The 20,344-nt window shown below is 38.3% G+C and overlaps 1 pseudogene; it reads left to right on the top strand.

Moving 5' to 3' along the window:
* Positions 1 to 2,041: 2,041 nt before the first annotated feature.
* LOC144289157 (ATP synthase F(1) complex subunit alpha, mitochondrial-like) lies at positions 2,042 to 15,336 on the top strand (annotated as a pseudogene).
* The last annotated feature ends 5,008 nt before the right edge of the window (positions 15,337 to 20,344 follow it).

The following is a 20,344-nucleotide window of genomic DNA, read 5'->3' as shown; positions in this document are numbered from 1 at the left end:
ACATTATGGGGGGAACATTCTTAATAGAAGTATTTTTGTGAACATAAGTTTTCATTTCTTTTGGATAAATACCTAGGAGTGCAATTACTGAGTCATATGGTAAGTGTATTAAGATATACTATTTTTTTCTAAAGTGGTTGTGCTATTTTACATTCTCACTGGTGATAGAGTTTTGATTGCATGTGTGCACATTCCCTCGTGCTCAGGGTAGGTAATAGCTAATAGAAGGGTCATAGTACCTCATTCCTTTGAAACGTTCATCCCATTGTGCTCCTATGAGAACGTAGCTGTAGATGGTGAGCAAACTTGTAAAATAATGTGAGAGTCCTGAACTGCTCATACGTACACTGGAAAAAAGGATATTCCACCAACAGAGGGATGAAAAAGCATTGCCTTTGAGACAGAGAATAAAGGGACCCATGGAATGACCCTTGACTAGTAGCTGTTCTGATGTCCCAAAAGTTGTTTCATTGCTACTTATACAGAAAGTAAAGCCTAGCCCAGAGGAGAGAGTTGTTCCTTGGCAATATTCTAAACCAAGTTGCTAGCTATTCTCCTGGGGATAATTGCATATTTTTTTCTTGTATTATAGGTTTATTATACAATTCTCAGGTACTTGGTTAGAATTGGTTTTTAATTTCTACTTCATATTCCTGTCAGTTTGTATGGTTTTCTTTTATTCTGTCAATGTGGTGAATTCCACTGACTAATTTTCAAATATTACCTACGTTTGCTTTCAAAGTTGTAATGTATTACTCTTTGTATGTGTTATTGTATTCAATATGCTACTATTCTGTTTTAGGGATTTTTTAAATTAAAAATATTTTTTTACTTTTTATTTTTTAATTTTTATTATATATGTATATTTTATTGAAGTTCGATTCGACAGCATGTAGTATAATTAAAAATTTTTTTAATAAAAAAAATAAATAAATAAAATTTGAGAGAGTGAGCACAAGCAAAGGGAGCAACAGAAGGAGAAGCAGGCTTCCCTCTGAGTGGGGAGCTCAATGTGGGGTTCAGTCCCAGGACCCTGAGATCATGACCTGAACTGAAAGCAGACGTTTGACTGACTGAGCCACACAGGTGACCCAGTTTTAGGGATTTTTAAAACAATAGATTTATGAGAAAGATATAGATCTGTTATTTTCCTTATAGTTTTGATACTGAGTTTATTCTGGTGTCATAAAACAAGTTGAGAATTATTCTCTTTAAGAGTGTGTAAGAGGGATGTTATTTCTTTGTTGATTTAGAAGAAATTGCTAGTGAAGGATGTGGCCTTGAGATTTCTTTTGGGGAAGGTCTTTAAATATGGGTTCATTTTCTTTAATAGGTATAGAGCTATTTAGATTTTATTTATTTTCATAAGATTTTATTTTTGAGTTATCTCGATGCTCAGTGTGGGGTTCGAACTTACAACCCACATGCTCTACCAACTGAGGCAGCCAGGCCCCTATTTAGATTTTATTTTTGTGTTAGTTTTAATAAATTGATCTTTCCCTAAATTTTTCTCATTCATTTAAATTTTCAAGTTTATTGTCATATGATTGTTAATATCTTCTTATTGTTTTTAATATCTATAGTATGATTTGTAATGATGTTGTCTTTTATTTTTATTAGTTTTTGCTTTGCTCTTTTTTATGCTTTGTTCTATATTTCTTAGTTAAAAGGTAAGATTCTATACACATTGTTTGTGACATGATTTGTGCATTTAACAATATATTCTGGAGATGATTTCATAGCAGTATTTGAGAGATTTTCCTTTTTTTCTTTTTTACTTCTACATAGGACTTCATAATATGGCTGTTCATGCAATTAGTCCCCTATAAATGGATGTTTGGTTTGTTTCCAGTCTTTCTGTTGTAACAGTTCTGAAGGGAATAACTTAGTATATATGTATTTTTAAAATTTGTGTTTTGGTTATGATCTCATTTACATCTATGATTTAAAAAGCAAAACAAACAAAGAAAAAACCCACAAAATCAAGCTCATAGAGAACAGATTAGTGGTTGCCAGTGGCAGAGTTTAGGGGGTGAGCAAAATGGATAAAGGGAATCAAAAGGTACAAATTTCTAGTAATAGGATAAATAAGTCATGGCAATGTAATTTACAGCATGGCAACTATAGTTAATAATACTATATTGCATATATGAAAGTTGCTAAGAGTAAGTCATATCACAAGAAAAAAATTTTGTAACTATGAATGATGATGAATGTTAACTAGACTTATTGTGATCATTTCACAATATACAAATATGGAATCATTATGTTGTATACCTGAAACTAGTATAATGTATGTCAATTATACCTCAATAGAGAAAATGAGTGGGAAATATCAGAGAGGGAGATAGAACATGAGGGACCCTAACTTTGGGAAACGAACTGGGGGTGGTAGAAAGGGAGGTGGGTGGGGCTGGGGGTGACTGGGTGACGGGCACTGAGGGGGGCACTTGATGGGATGAGCACTGGGTGTTATGCTATATGTTGGCAAATTGAACTCCAATAAAAAATAAATAAATAAAAAATAAAATAAAATGAAAGTTTTTATCATGAAAAAAAAATAATACCTCAATAAAAAAATACATTAAAGAAATTTTTCTGGTGTTATCTTTGGGGTAAATTCTTAGAAATAGGATTTCTTAAAAATGGAGAAGTTGGGCAACCCTGATGGCCCAGTGGTTTAGCACTGCCTTCCGCACAGGGCATGATCCTGGGGTCGCAGAATCGAGTCCCATGTCGGGCTCCCTGTATGGAGCCTGCTTCTCCCTCTGCCTGTGTCTCTGCCTCTCTCTCTGTGTCTGTCATGAATAAATAAATAAAATCTTTAAAAATGGAGAAGTAATAGGTACAGATTAAAAGCAAATAAGAGGGGATCCCTGAGTGGCTCAGCGGTTTAGCACTGCCTTCAGCCCAGGGCGTGATCCAGGAGTCTCGGGATCGAGTCCCACGTCGGGCTCCCTGCATGGAGCCTGCTTCTCCCTCTGCGTGTCTCTGCCTCTCTCTCTCTCTCTCTCTATCATAAATAAATACAATCTTTAAAAAATAATAAAAGAAAGATGTAACAAATATGATACATGATTTTTAAACTTTTATTTTATTTTAAAGATTTTCATTTATTTATTCATGAGAGACACAGAGAGAGAGAGAGAGAGAGAGGCAGAGACACAGGCAGAGGGAGAAGCAGGCTCCACGCAGGGAGCCCGACGTGGGACTCGATCCCGGGACTCCAGGATCACGCCCTGGGCTGAAGGCAGTGCTAAACCGCTGAGCCACCCAGGCGTCCTGATTGTTTTTTTGTTTTTGTTTTTTTACTTTTAAAAAACACTTTATTTATTTATTTAAGAGAGAGAGTGAGCATGAGCAAGCTAGGGGGAACAGAGAGAAGCAGAGACAGAAGTGGACTCCCTACTTAGCAGGGAGCCAGAGGCGGGACTGATCCCAGGACCTTGAGATCACCACCTGAGCTGAAGGCAGACACTTAACCCACTGAGCCACCCAGGTGCCCCACAATAGATGATTCTTGATTGATTCCTGCTATGAAAAAATAAGCTATATGTAACATTTTGAAGACATGGATAAATTTAAATATAGAATGGGTATGAGATGAAATTAGTTTTTTTTTTTTATGTTGTGGTAATGCCATTGTATCTAGATAGGAGAATGTCTTTTTTTTTTTAGATGTGTAAAGTATTTTGGCATGAAATGTCATGGTGTGACATTTACTTTGAAACAGCTCAACCATAATAATAAAAAATATGGATAGATAGATAAAGCTAATATGACAAAATGTAAATGTTAACAATGTTTGAATCTAAGTAGTGGATTTATAGGTGTTCATTTTATGATTTTTTTCCTACCTTTGTATATGCTTGAAAATTTCATAATAAATAGTTAAAAAATAAAAAATTGTAGGGGCACCTGGGTGGCTCAGTTAGTTGAGCATCCAACTCTTGATTTTGGCTCAGGTCATGGTCTCATGAGCCACGAGATCAAGCCCTGCACTGGGCTCTGTGCTTGGTGGGGAGTCTGCTTGTAGATTCTCTCCCTCTGCCCCTTCCCCTACTCACACATGTGCACATGCACCCTCTCTCTCTCAAATAAATAAATCTTTAAAAAACTATATAAAATTTTTATCTTTCTTATGAATTATTATTTATATTCTTATGTTGTGACTTTCCTTATCCATAATAGGAATTTTTTCTGGGACATCTGGGTGGCTCAGCGGTTGAGTGCCTGCCTGCCTTCGGCTCAGGGCATGATCCTGGAGTCCCTGGATCAAGCCCCACGTTGGGCTCCCTGTGTGGAGCCTGCTTCTCCCTCTGCCTGTGTCTCTGCCTCTCTCTCTCTCTCTGTGTCTCTCATGAATAAATAATTTAAAAAAAATTTTTTTCTTAAAAGTTTGTTTTGGGAACACCTGGATGGCTCAATGGTTGAGTGTCTGCCTTCGGCTCAGGGTGTGATCCCAGAGTCCCACATCAGTATCTCCACAGGGAGCCTGCTTCTTCTGCCTATGTCTCTGCCTCTGTCTCTCTGTGTCTCTCATGAATAAATAAATAAAATCTTTTTTTTTTAAAGTGTGTTTTGTCTGATATCAATGTAATTATCTCATAATACTAATATACTATCCTGGAATACTAGTGTAATTTCTTTGGGTTAATATTTGCTTGGGGGTCAGTTCAGAGGCTGCAACTAGAGAGGAACCATGTAAGGAGAGCTCTAAAGAGCTCTGTAAAGATGCTGTCTAGGGGTGGCTGGCTGGCTCAGTCAGAAGAGCATGTGACTCTTGATCTTGGGGTTGTGAGTTTGAGCCTCACTAAAAAAATGTAAATAAACTTTAAGAAAAAAAGATGTTGTCTGCGCATGTGGCTGTACATTGTGGCTTTCATCCTCTAGCAGAAGGCTGGGCTGGTCTCCAAAAATGCTTTGAAATCATCCTTAATTGTTGCTGGGAACTTTCATGCCTCTAACATTTGTCCTCAGAAGACTGGGACTGCTGGGGTGTCCTCTGTTTCTGAAGAATGTATTCTTGGAGCTAATACCTCTGCTGACCTTGAAGACACTGGTTGTGTCTTAAGTTTTGGTGATGGTATTGTTCGAATATCTGGGCTGAGGAATGCTCAAGCAGAAGAAATGGTAGGATTTTCTTCCAAGCTTGAAGTGTATGTGTCTGAACTTGGAAGCAGATATGTTGGTAGTGTTGCATTTGGAAATGAATACTAAGGAAGGAGACACTGTGAAGAGGACGGGAGCCATTATGGATGTTTTAGTTGGCAAGAAGCTCTTAGGTCGTGTAGTAGGTGCCATTGGTGATTCCAAGGATCATAGGCAAGTTGGCCTGAAAGTGCTTAGGATCACTCTCCCAATCTCTGTGCAGGAACCAATGGAGACTGGCATTAAGTCTGTGGATAGCTTGGTGCCAATTGGTCCTGGTCAACATGAGCTAGTTATTGGTGGCTAGCGGACTGGTAAAACATCAGTGATTGACATAATCATTAACCAGATATGTTTCAGTGATGGATCTGATGAAAGGAAGAAGCTATATTATATCTACATTGCTGTTGGTCAAAAGAGATCCACTGTTGGCCAGCTGTGAAGAGACTTACAGATGCAAATGCCACGAAGTGCCCCATCGTGGTTTCAACTACTGCTACTGATGCTGCCCCACATCGGTACCTGAATCTTTATTCTGGCTCTTCTATAGGAGAATATTTTTAAAATATTTGTTTATTTATTCATGAGAGATGCAGAGAAATGCAGAGGCACAGGCAGAGGGAGAAGCAGGCTCCCTGTGGGAGCCCGATGTGGGACTCGATCCTAGGACCCCCGGGATCGTGCCCGGAGCCAAAGGCAGACGCTCAACCACTGAGCCACCCCCGTGTCCCTATAGGAGAATATCTTAAGGATAATGGCACACATGCTCCAGTCACCTATGGTGAGTTATCTGTTTAAACAGCCTGTTGCTTATTGTCACGTCTCTGCGCTCATGAAGACTATCTGGTGATAGGTTGTACTTACACTCCCATTTGTTGGAGAGAGCAGCCAAAACGAATGATTCTATGGTAGTGGCTCCTTGACTGCTTGACCAGTCACAGAAACACAGCTGGTGATGTGTCTGCTTATGGTCCAGTTTGTCCAGCCCTGATGGACAAATCTTCTTGGAAACCGAAATGTTCTACAAAATTATCTGCCTTACCATTAATGTTGGTTTATCTGTGTCCTGTATCAGATTTGGTGCCCAAACCAGGGCCATGAAGCTGGTGGCAGGTACCACAAAGCTGGAATTGGCTCTTAAACATGAGGTTGCTGCTTTTGCCTGATGCAGTTCTGACCTCCATGCCTCCACTTAACAACCCTTGAGTCGTGACGTGCATCTGAGTGTCTGAAGCAAGAACAGTGTGCTCCTGTGGCTCCTGAGGAACAAGTGGCTCTTTGCTGGTGTAAGGCAGCATCTTGATAAACTGGAGCGGTTTCTATTTTATTTATTTATTTATTGGCTGGAGTATTTAAAAGCAGATTTTAAAAGGCATGGTATTTTATCCCGACTACTTCATTATGCCTTAAAAGACAAAAAAAAAAAAAATTCTTCTATTACCACAAAGTAATTTTTATATTTATCAAAGTGAAATAAAAATCTCTTAGGTTATAGAACAAACCATTCAAATTTCCCTATCATCTCAAAAATGTCTTTCTTTTTAAATTTATTTATTTATTCATGAGAGATACAGAGAGAGAGAGAGGCAGAGACACAGGCAGAGGGAGAAGCAGGCTCCATGCAGGGAGCCCGACATGGGACTTGATCCCAGGTCTCCAGGATCACGCCCTGGGCCAAAGGCAGGCGCTAAACTGCTGAACCACCCAGGGATCCCCTCAAAAATGTCCTTTTATAATTATTATTTTTTCCAGCCAGGATCCAAACAAGGTCCACATTTAGTTCTTACAGTTTCATTTGCAGAAGTGGTCCATTTCCTCCTCCCTCATTTGATTTACTTCCTTTTTTTTTTTTTTGTAATATATTTTATTTAAATTCAATTTGCCAACAGATAGTGTAACACCCAGTATTCATCTCATCACATGTGATTTACTTCTTGAAAAAACTGGGTCTGTAGTCCTGTACAATGTTCAGTTGCATCTTTATGTTGCTTTATTTGCTTTCCCACCCCCTGAATTACCTGCAGTTAGAAGTTAGATCTAAAGACTTGATTAAATTCTATTTTAGATTCTTGATTAGAATATACTACAGGTAATGTTATAGGCTTCATATTATTTCATCATCTCAAGAACCACATAGGGTCAGATGTGTGGGTAACCAGCTGCAGAGCTTATTTGAGAACTGAATCTCATAGTCCTCAGCACATTGGGGATAGGTGAGGTCCTGAGTCTGTGGTCTTGAGTGAGCGCACGGACTCTTTTTTTTTTTTTTTTTTAAGATTTTATTTATTTATTCATGAGAGACACACAGAGAGAGGCAGAGACATAGGCAGAGGAAGAAGCAGGCCCCTGCAGGGAGCCTGATGTGGGATGTGATCCCAAAGACAGAAGCTCAACCACTGAGCCACCTAGGTACTCCCCAAAGTTAATCATTCCCATAGCTAATCTGCTAGCTCTCTTAATAAAAGTTGGATGAGACAAAGCCTCCAGGTCCGAGTCTAAGTGTTCTCGGTCCCCCTGCTCCCACAGATTAAAATTCAGTGAGACTGAGTTTTCTTCATATTGTTGTCTCCAACTACCCTGGCTCCATGGCACAGATGGCTTCACTTTAACTAGTGCTTCAGTTGTTTATGTAGTGACAGTCTGATTCCTTCACTGTAAAGTTTTCCAGCAATCTTTCACTTAATGATTTTGGTATCCATTGATGAACACTCTGATTCACTTAAAAAATAATTATGGGTTGCAAGATGGTGATTTTTCAATCCAATCATTCCTTCATTTATTAGCTAGAATTCTTCCGTATAGAAGAACTTCCTTACATCCATGAGGATTATTTGGTTATCCTAAAATACTGTTCATACCAGGAAGGCAGGACAGGTCTTTAATTATTTCCTTTTAATTATCCAATTTTACAGTAATGTGTTAGTTACCTAGCAACCTCCGTGATGTCCATAGAGTCTTTCTCTCTCTTTTTCCTTTTTTTTTTCCTTTTTGAATAGCACTCTGAATTCACGGATTTACACATTCAATGTGTTTTTCTCAGTTGCAGTTGTTGACATTCAAATTATTCTATTTTGGGTACAAGTGGGAAACTTTTGAGGCTTCTGTGTTTGTTTGATATGACAATATTAGCTTTTGATAGCTTCTTTGTTTTCTGGCACAATACGATATCCCAAGCTCAGCTGGTATATTTCTTGGAATTGACTGTTTGTCTGGAAAATTCCGAGTCCTTTTAGTGTGAAATGGTGTTTTGAGACCACAAAATGGGATTCTTGTTTCTACTGAATTATTGTTACTTCTTGGCCTTTTCAGTGGAAGGACCTAGAAAATAAGTATAAAAAATTTTAAAGTACAAGTTTATACTGATTTTTTAAAGATTTTATTTATTTGTTCATGAGAGACACACAGAGAGACAGAGACAGAGGGAGAAGCAGGCTCCATGCAGGGAGCCCGATGTGGGACTCGATCCTGGGACTCCAAAAGCACGGCCCAAGGCAGATGCCCAACCGCGGAGCCACCCAGACGTCCCTATACTGATGTTTATAACTGTAATTTAAAATTACAAGTTTTTTTTAAGATTTTATTTACTCATTTGAGAGAGAGTATGAATGGAAGGAAGACGGAGAGAGAATCTGAAGCAGACTCCACACTGAGCACAGAGCCCAATGTGGGGCTCAATTCCACAAGCAGGAGATCATGACCTCAGCCAAAACCAAGAGCTGGACGCTTAATTGACTGAGCCACCCAGGCGTCCTGCTTTTGTTTTTGTTTTAAGATTTATTTATTTATTTATTTATTTGAGAGACAGAGAAAGAGAGAGAGCATGCAACGAGGAGGGGCACAATGAGTGAGAGAGAAATAATCTTAAGCAGACCCTCCACTGAACATGGAACCCTACTCTGGGCTCGATCCCAGGTCCCCGAGATCATAAACTGAGCCAAAATCAGGAGCTGGGCTCTCAACTGACTGAGCCATCCAGACCCCTCACAAGGCTTTTTTCCTTTTTCTAAATTGACACTTTATGCTGAACATTAGGTCCCTAACAGCTTTAACATAAGTTTCTCAGTAGTAGTATATTAAAATATGGATATATTGGTTTCCAAATAATAATATAATTGTTGCTATTAACAATAAAACTACTAAATGACACTAGATAACTTAAGATTAGTTGCCTTTTTAATTCATTTGCCCTAAGAATATATCCCATTCAGAACTGTTAAGTCAAAATATTTTGTTCAAAGTTCAGTTGGAATAATTCTTTTTCTCCATTGTCACCAAACTGATACACCAGTAGGTTCATTTGCTTCAGTTTGTTTTCAAATTCTAGGTATTGGGTTTTATTTTCTTTTTATATTTAGTTTTGTGTTTTTGCTTCCTACCTCCTTCTTGAAATACTTCTTTTGGGGGAAGCCTGGGTGGCTCAGCAGTTGAGCATCTGCCTTCTGCCTAGGGCATGATCCTGGAGTCCCAGGATTGAGTCCCACATCAGGCTCTCTGCGTGAAGCCTGCTTCTCCCTCTGCCTGTGTCTCTGTCTCTGTGTCTTTCATGAATAAATAAATAAAATCTTTAAAAACAAAAAAGAAATACTTCTTTCAGGACAATACTTTTTCTTGGGTTTTTAAATTTTATTTATTTATTTATTTATTTATTTGGCCTCGCTGGGGCTTCTATTCAGTTTCCTTTCCTGGTTCCTCCTCCCCTCCTGCTGTAAACTTTGGAGTGTACTACTCTCTACTTAAGTTCACTTCCTAGTGAACACATCTTGTCTCATGGTTTTGTTTTGTCTTTTTTTTAAGAAATTAAAAAAATATTTATTCATGAGAGACAGAGAGAGAGAGAGAGGCAGAGACATAGGTAGAAGAAGAAGCAGGCCCCAAACAGGGATCCTGATGTGGGATTCAACTCCAGGATTACGCCCTGAGCCAAAGGGAGATGCTTAATCACGAGATCCATCCAGGCATCCCTGTTTCATGGTTTTAACCCCATTTGTTTTCTTACCACTCTCAAATTTATATCTCCTGCCTGGAATTCTTCCCTGAAATGCAGATTTAGATATCCAAGTTTTCATCTACTATCTGTACTTGGGTATCTAATAGGTAGTTTAAATATCACATGTCCAAAAATGAACTCTTGATTTCCATCCAACTGTTCCTCTTGGCAGCCTCCTGTATTTCAGTAAATGACATATTTCAGTATCGTGTCGCTCAGCCCAAATACCTAGAAGTCATCCTGACTCTTCTCTCTTATATTCCATAACTGTTCCATCAGTATATCCTGTCAGCTTCTATCCTTGGAATATATTAAGGATCCAATCAATTCTCCATTCCTCACCATCTCCACTGCCACCACCGCCCCCAACTAAGGTGCTATAAATTCACCAGGATTATTATAAAACTTTCATAACAGGTCTTCCTGTTTCCACCCATGCTTCTCCTTCACGAACTATTCTCAACTTGGCAGTCACAGCGAGCTGTTAAAAGTCATTCCTGTGTTCAAAACTCTCCAATATATTCCTTCAAAAATAATCTGGACTTGGGTACCAAAACATCTTTTTAACTTGTTTCATTTGTACCATTCCTTCAAATAAAGTAATTTAGTACTGCTCCCCCCCCCCCCCCGAATATCTGGGTTTAAGGAAAATGGATGGAAATAGGTGCAAAAGGGCTGGTCATTTATTGCTATTTATTAAAAGTGGGTGATAATGACATTAAATTATACTCTTCTCTTTATTTCTGTATATATTTGATAAATAACATATGGTAGCCATTAGCCATGTGTGACTATTGAGCACTTGAAATGTACTAGTCTGAATTTGGTTGTCCTGTGAGTATAAAATACACACTGAATTTTAAAGACTTAGCACAAAAAAAAAAAAAAAAAGGAAAATAACTCATGAGTATTTTCCTATATTAATTACAGGTTGAGATGATAATATTTTGGATATATTGAGTTAAATAAAATATATTATTAGAATTAATTTTACTTGTTTCTTTTTACTTTTTAAAATATGGCTACTAGAGGGGCACCTGGCTAGCTCAGTTGGTTAAGCGTCTGCCTTCAGCTCAGGTAATGACCCAGGGTCCTGGGATTGAGTCTTGTATCAGGCTCCCTGCTGAGCCGGGAGCCTGCTTCACCCTCTCCCTTTGTCCCTCCCCCTGCTTGTGCTTGCTTTCTTTCTCTCTCTTTCTCGCAAAAATTAATAAATAAATAAATCTTTAAAATATGGCTAGTAGAAAATTTAAAATTACATTTGTGGCTCATGTCATCTTTCCATTGGATCCATAAAAAGGTCTCTTATGATCTGGGTCCTATTTTCTCTTTGATCTCATCTCTGCTTTTTTCCCTTTCCCTTGCTTGCATGACTCCACCCATATTGGTCTCTTTGCTAAGAACAAGCAAAATACACTTCTGCCTCAGGACCTTTGCACTTGCTAATCTGGCTGCCTGGAGTGCTCTTTCTCAGTGTCTGTGTGGCACACTCTCTTGTTTTTTTTCAGGATTCTGCTCAAGTCACCTAAGTTTTCAGCAATACTTATTTGATCTATATAAAACCTTATCCCCTTCTTTCTATTCCTCTTAATCTTCCTTCTTTTTTCTTTGCAATACTTATCATTACATACTTTTTGAGTTTTGTTCATTTGTGTTCCTATATCCTGAGAATCCAGAATAATGCTTATACAGCATTGATATTTGGTAGCATTTTCCAGAAGGAATGTCTATAGATTGTGCAAATAATCATGTCAAGTTTTATACTGATTTCTGTAATTCTGCAAAAATAAGGTTCAGGTTTCCTAAATGTATGAAGAGTAAAAATTATTAGAGTAAAATAAACTTTAATTATAGCTACAAGAAATTACCTGCATAAGAAAACAGATACTTTATAAAATAATATAAGATGGCTGTTCCTTTCAAAAGAATTAAGGTAAAATAAATAACCTTATACTAATTAGTTTTTTTTTAATTTGGACATAAAATATATTAGTTTCAATTTGGTTATTAGTTTTAATTTGGACATAAACTATTATATTAGTTTTAGGTGTACAACATAGTGATTGGATAATTTTACACATTATTAAATGCTTACCACTCTAAGTGTACTTACTATCCATCACCATGCAACATTATTGTAACGTTATTGATATATTTTTCATCCCCATGACTCTTTATCTTATTTTTTAATTTTAATTTTTTTTTTTTAAGAGAGGGGTTGAGGGGCAAAGGGAAGGGGAGAGAAAGAATTTTAAGCAAGCTCCATGTCCTGCATGAAGCTCCACTCGGGACTCAATCTCACAACCTTGAGATCGTGACCTGAGCCGAGATCCAGTTGGATGCTTAACTAACTGAGCCGCTCAGGTCCCCTGATTTATTTATTTTATAACTGGAAGTTTGTACCTCTTAATCCCCTTTACCTATTTTGCCCATCCCCAACCCTCTCCCCTCTGTCAATCGCCAGTTTGTTCTCAGAGCTAATACTAATCAATTTCTCTATATTTGTGTAATTAGTAACAGAAATTTAAAAAATACTTATGATGAATTCAATAAAGTAAATAAAATACAGATCAAAACTTACCAAAGTGTTGGAAATGGTTTTTATCCAAAAGATATCCCATTTCTCAAAAGAATTTTCCATTTTACCCAAAAGATATCCCATTTCTCAAAGGAATTTTCCAAATTCTCTTATTAGTCTGGAATTTTTACTGTATAAATGGTAATCCAGTAAACTAGGTCATGCCAAGGAGCTTAAACATTTTTGGGGGTACACAGAAATTTTGTGGTGCTAGTAATTATAACAAAACTTGATCTGTTTATAAAATAACTTGACCACAGTCATTGTTCTTTATTTCAAGCTAAAATTACAAAGCAGGGAAAGGAACCAAAAAAGGAAAAATGCAGAAGGACTATTTTTAGCCTATTGTCTTTATCTTAAAATGTAAGATGACTAAGTGTAGTAATGAAAAAATTTAAAAGCAAGGAGATTTTTTCCTTATCTGAATATATTTGCTTCTCTATTTTAATTTCATATAGTCCTGTTCACAGCATCCCTTTAACTATAACTGAAAAACTGAAATGATACCAACAAGGTATATGACTATTTGGAAAATGAAAATTTCATAGGCAAAACTGGCATATCAGGACTAGCACTCTATTGAAAGACCTTTCACTAAGTCTTTAAAAGTATACCCTTAGTGATTTTTTGGAACATTATTTTATCCTTGTTTAACAAACTTCTACTAAATGTATATTGTGTGTCAACACTGCACCAACTCCCCAAGGTTACAAAACTATATTTTCATCATGGCTATCCTTCACTGAAAACTGAAAGTCAAGTAAGTGCTTTACAGAGAGTATTTTAGTTAATTCTCATGGAGAGGGTGGTGGTTAATTTTATTACTCTCAATATACAAATTGGGAAACGGAGGCTTTCCAAAGAGTTCTGCTTTCAAAGAGCTAGAGAGATAACAAGAATGGATATAATATGAAGTGCTGGCTGCTGCTGTAGGCAGTACAGAAGGATTGCCTGGGGCGGGGTGGGGTGGTGGTGGCAATGAGGAAGGCCTTCCAGAGAACAGGATGCTTGTTCTAAATCGGAAAGGCAAGGAGGAGCATGCATGGTGAAGAGTGCAAAATATTTAGTGTATTGAAAGACACTGAAATCTGAAATGATTGGAGCATTAGTGAAAACTTTTCTAATAAGCCTTTGATTTATTCATCACATACCACACATTTGGTATTTCCTTAAACAAAGATCTGGCTTGGACAATGAGGGATCATCTGAGTCGGATGAAGGTCTGGGAGTGTTGGTCTGGTTTGCTAGGATTAGCATATTGGTGAGAACTCCACGTCCTAGGCTTGGGCTTTACCTTTGCAGGTCTCTCGGGGCAGAGTCCACTCTGAATAGCAGAGTGATTAAGAGAAGAAACTCTGTGCCAGACTGCCCGGGCTGAAATCTCAGTTCTGCCACTTCTTATCATCAGATGTGACCTCGGATAAATTATCTAATATTTTATTTTTATTTTTTTAAAAAGGATTTTATTGGGACGCTCAGTGGCTCAGTGGTTGAGTGTAATAAATAAGTAAAATCTTTAAAAAAGAAGAAGGAACATTTAAAAAAATAAATAAAAATAAAAAGGATTTTATTTATTTATTCATGGGAGACACACGGAGAGAGGCAGAGATACAGCCAGAGGGAGAAGCAGGCTCTCCAGTGTGGGACTCATCTCAGGACCCCAGGATCACGACCCCAGCCAAAGGCAGATGCTCAACCACTGAGCCACCCAGGTACCCTAGTTATCTAACATTTTAGTGCCTTGGTATCTTCATGCAGAAAATGAAAACAACAACAATAAAACCTACTTCATCATAGGATTGTCATAAGGATAAAAGGAGTTAATACATATAAAGGTCTGAGAACAGTGCCCGGCACATAGAAAGCTCTACGTAAGTATTATACTAGTATTACTTGAGACAGGTATTTAAACAGAAATGCTGGTTTGTTCCTTTATTTTTTTTTAAAAGATTTTATTTATTTATTTGAGAAAGTGACAGAGCAAGCATGAAGAAGGTGGGGGGTGGATGGGCAGAGGGAGAGGGAGAAGCAGACTCCCCTCTGAGCAGGGAGCTGATGCGGGGCTTGATCCCAGGATCCTGGAATCATGACCAGAGCCAAAGGCAGATACTTAACCACCTGAGCCACCCAGGAGCCCCTAGTTTGTTCCTTTAGAATAAACTTTGTTCCTATCTAATGATGCTTGAGTTTCCTAGCTTCTACCTTTTCAGTGTTAAGATACTTGAGAAGCTAAATTTTTTTTAAAGATTTTATTTATTTATGAAAGACACACACACACAGAGGCAGAGACATGGGCAGAGGGAGAAGCAGGCCCCATGCAGGGAGCCCGATACAGGACTTGATCCCCGGACTCCAGGATCACGCCCTGGGCTGAAGGCAGGTGCTAAACTGCTGAGCTACCCAGGGATCCCCGAGAAGCTAAATTTTGAATCAGAAAGTTGTTTAGTGGGGACTGGCATAAAGTATTTATCCTCAGCACTGGTAAAGGCCAGTGAAGCATTGGATTTCTTCTCCCAGAATCATTGTCTTACTGCTGTGTTTCAGTCCGCCCAGCGAGATGCAGCTAGTGGGTTCAGAGTGGAATGGAAATAGAACTTGGAAGGAATCCCAGAAGTGCTAGATGTTAAGTGGGATCTTTTTGATTTTTTTAAAAGTAATCTCTATACCCACGTGGGGTTTGAACTCACAACCTGGAGATCAAGAGTCACATGCTCTACCAACTGAGCCACCCAGGTGCCCCAAACCAGGATCTTTTTGTTAAGACATCCTCGGTGACCTGTTTGAGGCATTCCTCCCTATTTTACTACTTCCTCTGGTTGGAATGTGACTAGGCTTTCCCTAACTTGGAAAGACTTTGTAATAGTCAAGGAATTATAGGATATGATCAATGTCCCATATGGACTAGAGAGAGGGAAGGCTTTACTATAGAACTTAGAACCCTCAGCTAAGTAGAAGAGACTCAGGAACTTGGACCTCTGAGAGACATGTTTCTCACGTTTGGTTTGGAAGTGATGCTGCTATAGGCCATCAGAGACTCATGATATGTCAGGATGAAAAAAGTGTACTGTTCAGGTACCAAATAACCATGTCAGTATGAAGTCTTCCAAAATGCAGGCCATAAAATGCTGAAAGTGAAGGTACTCTACACCCAAATAATATTCCAATATGTTCATATTGATGGGGGCTTGTCAGGAGGCTGTTTTCCAATTGCCTCCTTCCAGAATGAAGGTGAAGTTATAGGCACCCTGGAGTTCTTCTTCTTCTTTTTTTTTTAAGTAGACTCTACATCCAGTGTGGATCCCAACGTGGGGCTTGAACTTACAACCTTAATATGAAAACCTGAGCTGAGATTAATAGTTGGACACTTAATGAATTAAGCCACCCAGGCACCTCATGGAGTGTTTTTTTTTTTTTTAAGAGCTTATTTATTTGAGAGAGAGAGAGCATGCATGTGAGTGGGGGAGGGGCAGGCAGAAAGAGAATTTCAAGCTGACTCCCTGCCAAGCGCAGAGCTCTACTCGGAGCTTGATCTCACGACCTTGAGATCAAGGCTCGACCCTGAAACCAAGAGTCAGACTTTCAACCCAATAAGCCACCCAGGCACCCCTGGAATTCTTCATTAGTAAAGACCCCTTGCTCTAGAGAGCTGGTTCAGAAGATCAGAGGTCAGTGAGATCCAATAACTCATGGGTAGACCAGTCTTAGACTTCTCCTGTGGCCATAGATACAAAGCTCACCTTCTTTTGTTCTCATGAAGAACACTGGGGCTACCTGTGAGATTTTAAAGGATTTTACTGTCATCTAGAGGGGAGAGACGAGTTATACAGTTTAAGTGCTAAGTTCTGTGATAGAAGGTTCTGGGAAAGGACAGTCTTTGGGAAGTGGGGGAATCAAAGATTTCATAGAAGATGAGATGCTTGTCCTGAATTTTAAAGGTGAGGAATTTGCATAGCAGACAAGGGAGGATATTGGTAGGTGTTCTGGAAATACAGCCATTTTAAGCACTAAGACCCGCAAACCTAAAATTATCTGAATATTCATGAAGAGTTTTCATACTATTAGCTATTTCAGTGTTTTTAAAGGGCCTAATACAGTACGGCTGGGAAATAAAATTCCTTCCTTTCCAGAGCTGGGGAAATTTGATCTGAGTTTTGGGGACAGGGGTTTGATAGCTGCGTATGTCCAGGAGGAGGGCTGATGCTGTGTAAGCCATTTTGTGATAATGAAGGCCAAGGGCTGGGCAGAGATGTCAGCCATGATGTCATTTAGCTGCTGAATCAGCTAGATTTTGTTTAAGCCATTTGAGTTTTCTATTATTTTTAGTAAAATGCATTCTTATCTCTAGAGAATTCAGTTCCATATGTGGGGTGCTTAAAGAAAGAGACTCTAAAATATAGACTTGGCTGAGTAGAGGAGTTAGGATAGCAGGCAGTGAGGACCTAGGCTGGTGGTAATAGTAGGAAGGTTGGTCAAATTATTATTGACTATGTTCTGGGACCATGAATATGTAACAGTAACAAGGAGAAATGTTTGGGCAAATCTCAGATTTTTGATGTGTGTTGGCTGCTTGTTACTGTTGAAAATAAGAGGATTGAAAAGATATACAATCAACATAATGTTAATATAGTTTTATTAATATAAAGTAAAATAGAGTTTAAACCAAAAACAACACTGGAAATGGACTTACCTCATATTGACGTGTAGTTAATGCACCAGGAATATGTAACAAGTATAACAATTCCAATTCTAAACTTATATTGCCTAATACAGGCTTAGGATTCAAAATGTATAAAACAAAAAGTAAAGGAAGTGATTTGATAAAAGCAGAAGGGGCACATTATAGATTAGGCTGCTTGCAACTGAACCCAGCAATCAATCTTAGCATTATGAAGAGAGACAAGCAAACCTTATATGTATATTCCAGATGGAAGTATCCACACCACCTATGAGGTATTCTTGCCAAAAATTTGGACCTCAATCTGAGCAAGGATTAGATACTTCATAGGAAAGGTAAGAGTACAAGGAATAGATCAAGTATAACCAAAGGATGACGATCAGGGACAGTTAAGAATGTGGAAAACTCTATAGGAAAACAGACCTAATGTTCTCATTTAAAGTGGGGAGTGGGGTGGGGAAGGATAAACCTATAGATTAAAATAGATTGAGGACACTGTCTTAGCCTGGGTTCTCTTGGAAGTGCAAATATTTTATGTGACAATGTGGATCCAGAGATACAGGAAGTAAAATAGAGAAGGAAAAAGTCAGTGTAAGGACAGGTTATGGATCAGGAAACTGCTCACTCCTGTGGGATCCACATAAAATGCATCTCCACTCCTGCGGAGCCATATGAAATGCATCTCAGAAACATCTGTAGGGGAGAAAGAGGGACATATTTATTGGCTCACATTCCCCATTGGTTAAACTTTGCCCTCAGGGCATTAACATGCACTTCTGCGTTTTTTGTGCGTGGATGAAGAGCAAACAGTTTCCAGCACGATGAACAGAGAACCCCAGGAACAGGGAGAGAAAGGCATGAAGAGTGGGTGGAGGTCTGTCCAGGTTGTACTTGTGTGAAGCAGGCTGAAGGCCCCCTGGCCAGTGCAGCAAGGTCTAAAATAACCAGATCACAGCGGTTTAGTGCCGCCTGCAGCCCAGGGTGTGATCCTGGAGACCCGGGATCTAGTCCCACATCGGACTCCCTACATGGAGCCTGCTTCTCTCTCTGCTTGTGTCTCTGCCTCTCTGTCTCTGTCTCTCTGTCTGTCTGTCTGTCTGTCTGTCTCTCTCTCTGTATCTCATGAATAAATAAATAAAATCTTAAAAAAAAAAACAAGATCTGAAATGGTACATGAGAGGTCCATGTATCACAGTGTAATGTGTGGACCTTATTTGGATTCTGATTGTAACCAATTATGAACCAACGTATTTGAGACAATTGAGGAAATTTAACACTGGATATTTTTAAATAAGTATATTTATTTTTTAGAGGTACATACTTAAGTATTATAAAAAACACAATTATTAAATATTAATGGAAAAAACTGATATAACTACAAGGGGAAATTGCCAAAATCATCAGAATGAAAGTTTTTAACATTTTTCTTTCAACAACTGCTGTATCAGACAATCAGTAACACAGACAATCTGAACAAATAATAAGCTTATTTTAATGGACATATAAAAATACTTCCCAAACAACTGAAGAACATGTATTCTTCTCAAGCACATGTTGAACATATCCATAAACTGGCCACATACTAAGCTATAATACATATCTCAACACATTTCAAATAGTAGGAATCATTCAGACCACATTCTCTGACTACAGTGCAATTAAATCAGTAACAAAAGGTAAGTTTAAAAAAACATATATTTGGAAAATATCAAAACATCTACATGGGTCATACATCAAAAAATCATAATGGAAAGTACAAGTCAAAAATGTATGATAATAGAAGTATTAGATAGCAAAACTTGTGAGATACAGATGAAACAATGACTATTATTATTTTTTAAACAGGAGCAGATGTGAGTATCTATCTTCTTTTATTTTTTATGATTATTTATTTGAGAGAGAGTGCACACCTGCAAGCAGTGGGGGAAGAGGCAGAGGGAGAGGAACTTGACTCAGTGCTGCGTGTGGAGCCCAACATGGGACTCGATCCCATGACTCTGAGATCACAACCGTGAACAGAAACCAAGAGTTGGACACTTAACTGACTATGGCACCTATGCATGCCCAGATGAAACAATAATTAGATGGAAACTTGTAGCCTTCAGTGTATATATTGGACAAGAATCAATGCTGAAACCTATTTAGCTAAGCATTCAATGTAAGAGGTAAGAGAACAACAGAAAATCCCAAAGAAAATGAAAGAGAAGTTCCATTTCTGGTAATATGGCAGGTTAGTTAGGCTATTTGGGCCAATCTTCCTGCTGAAAACAACAAAGTGTTAGCTAAAATATATATATATTTTTAAATTAAACCGTCTTCTTAAAAGCATTAAACAGTTATCAGGTTATAGAGTATTATCATCATAACATTATTTTCCTGTATCATATTATGAAAAATTTCAAACACACAGAAACTTTATAATACAATAAATACCTGTATACTAACGAATTAGATTCAATGGTAGTTGAGCCATTGAAAGTAAATTGCTTGACATTATGAGACCTGACCCTAAACACATTTCAGTATGCATTTCCTGAGAATTAGAACATTCTTTTTTTTTTTTTTTAAAGATTTTATTTATTTTTTCATGAGAGACAGAGAGAGAGAGGCAGAGACACAGGCAGAGAGAGAAGCAGGCCCCATGCAGGGAGCCCGACGTGGGATTAGATACAGGAACGCCAGCATCAGGCCCTGGGCCAAAGGCAGGCGCTAAACCGCTGAGCCACCCAGGCATCCCAGAACATTCTTCTATACAACCACAGTACTATTATAAGAGCTCAGACAATAGTAATTCCTAATATTATATGATATCAAAATCAAAGCTTTGTGGTACTTTGACTACCATACATTAATTAGTACTTGTTTTGAAGCTGCAATAATATAGGGGAATTTTGGTAAAGTGCAGACAAATAGACCATGATACATAATAAGGAGTCTATAATGAGATTCATAC

Source organism: Canis aureus, chromosome 18 (genome assembly GCF_053574225.1).
Source record: "Canis aureus isolate CA01 chromosome 18, VMU_Caureus_v.1.0, whole genome shotgun sequence".
In the NCBI taxonomy this organism is placed as follows: Eukaryota; Metazoa; Chordata; class Mammalia; order Carnivora; family Canidae; genus Canis; species Canis aureus.
The sequence above is the reverse complement of the archived record's forward strand: the minus strand, read 5'-3'. Positions and strand labels throughout refer to the sequence as shown.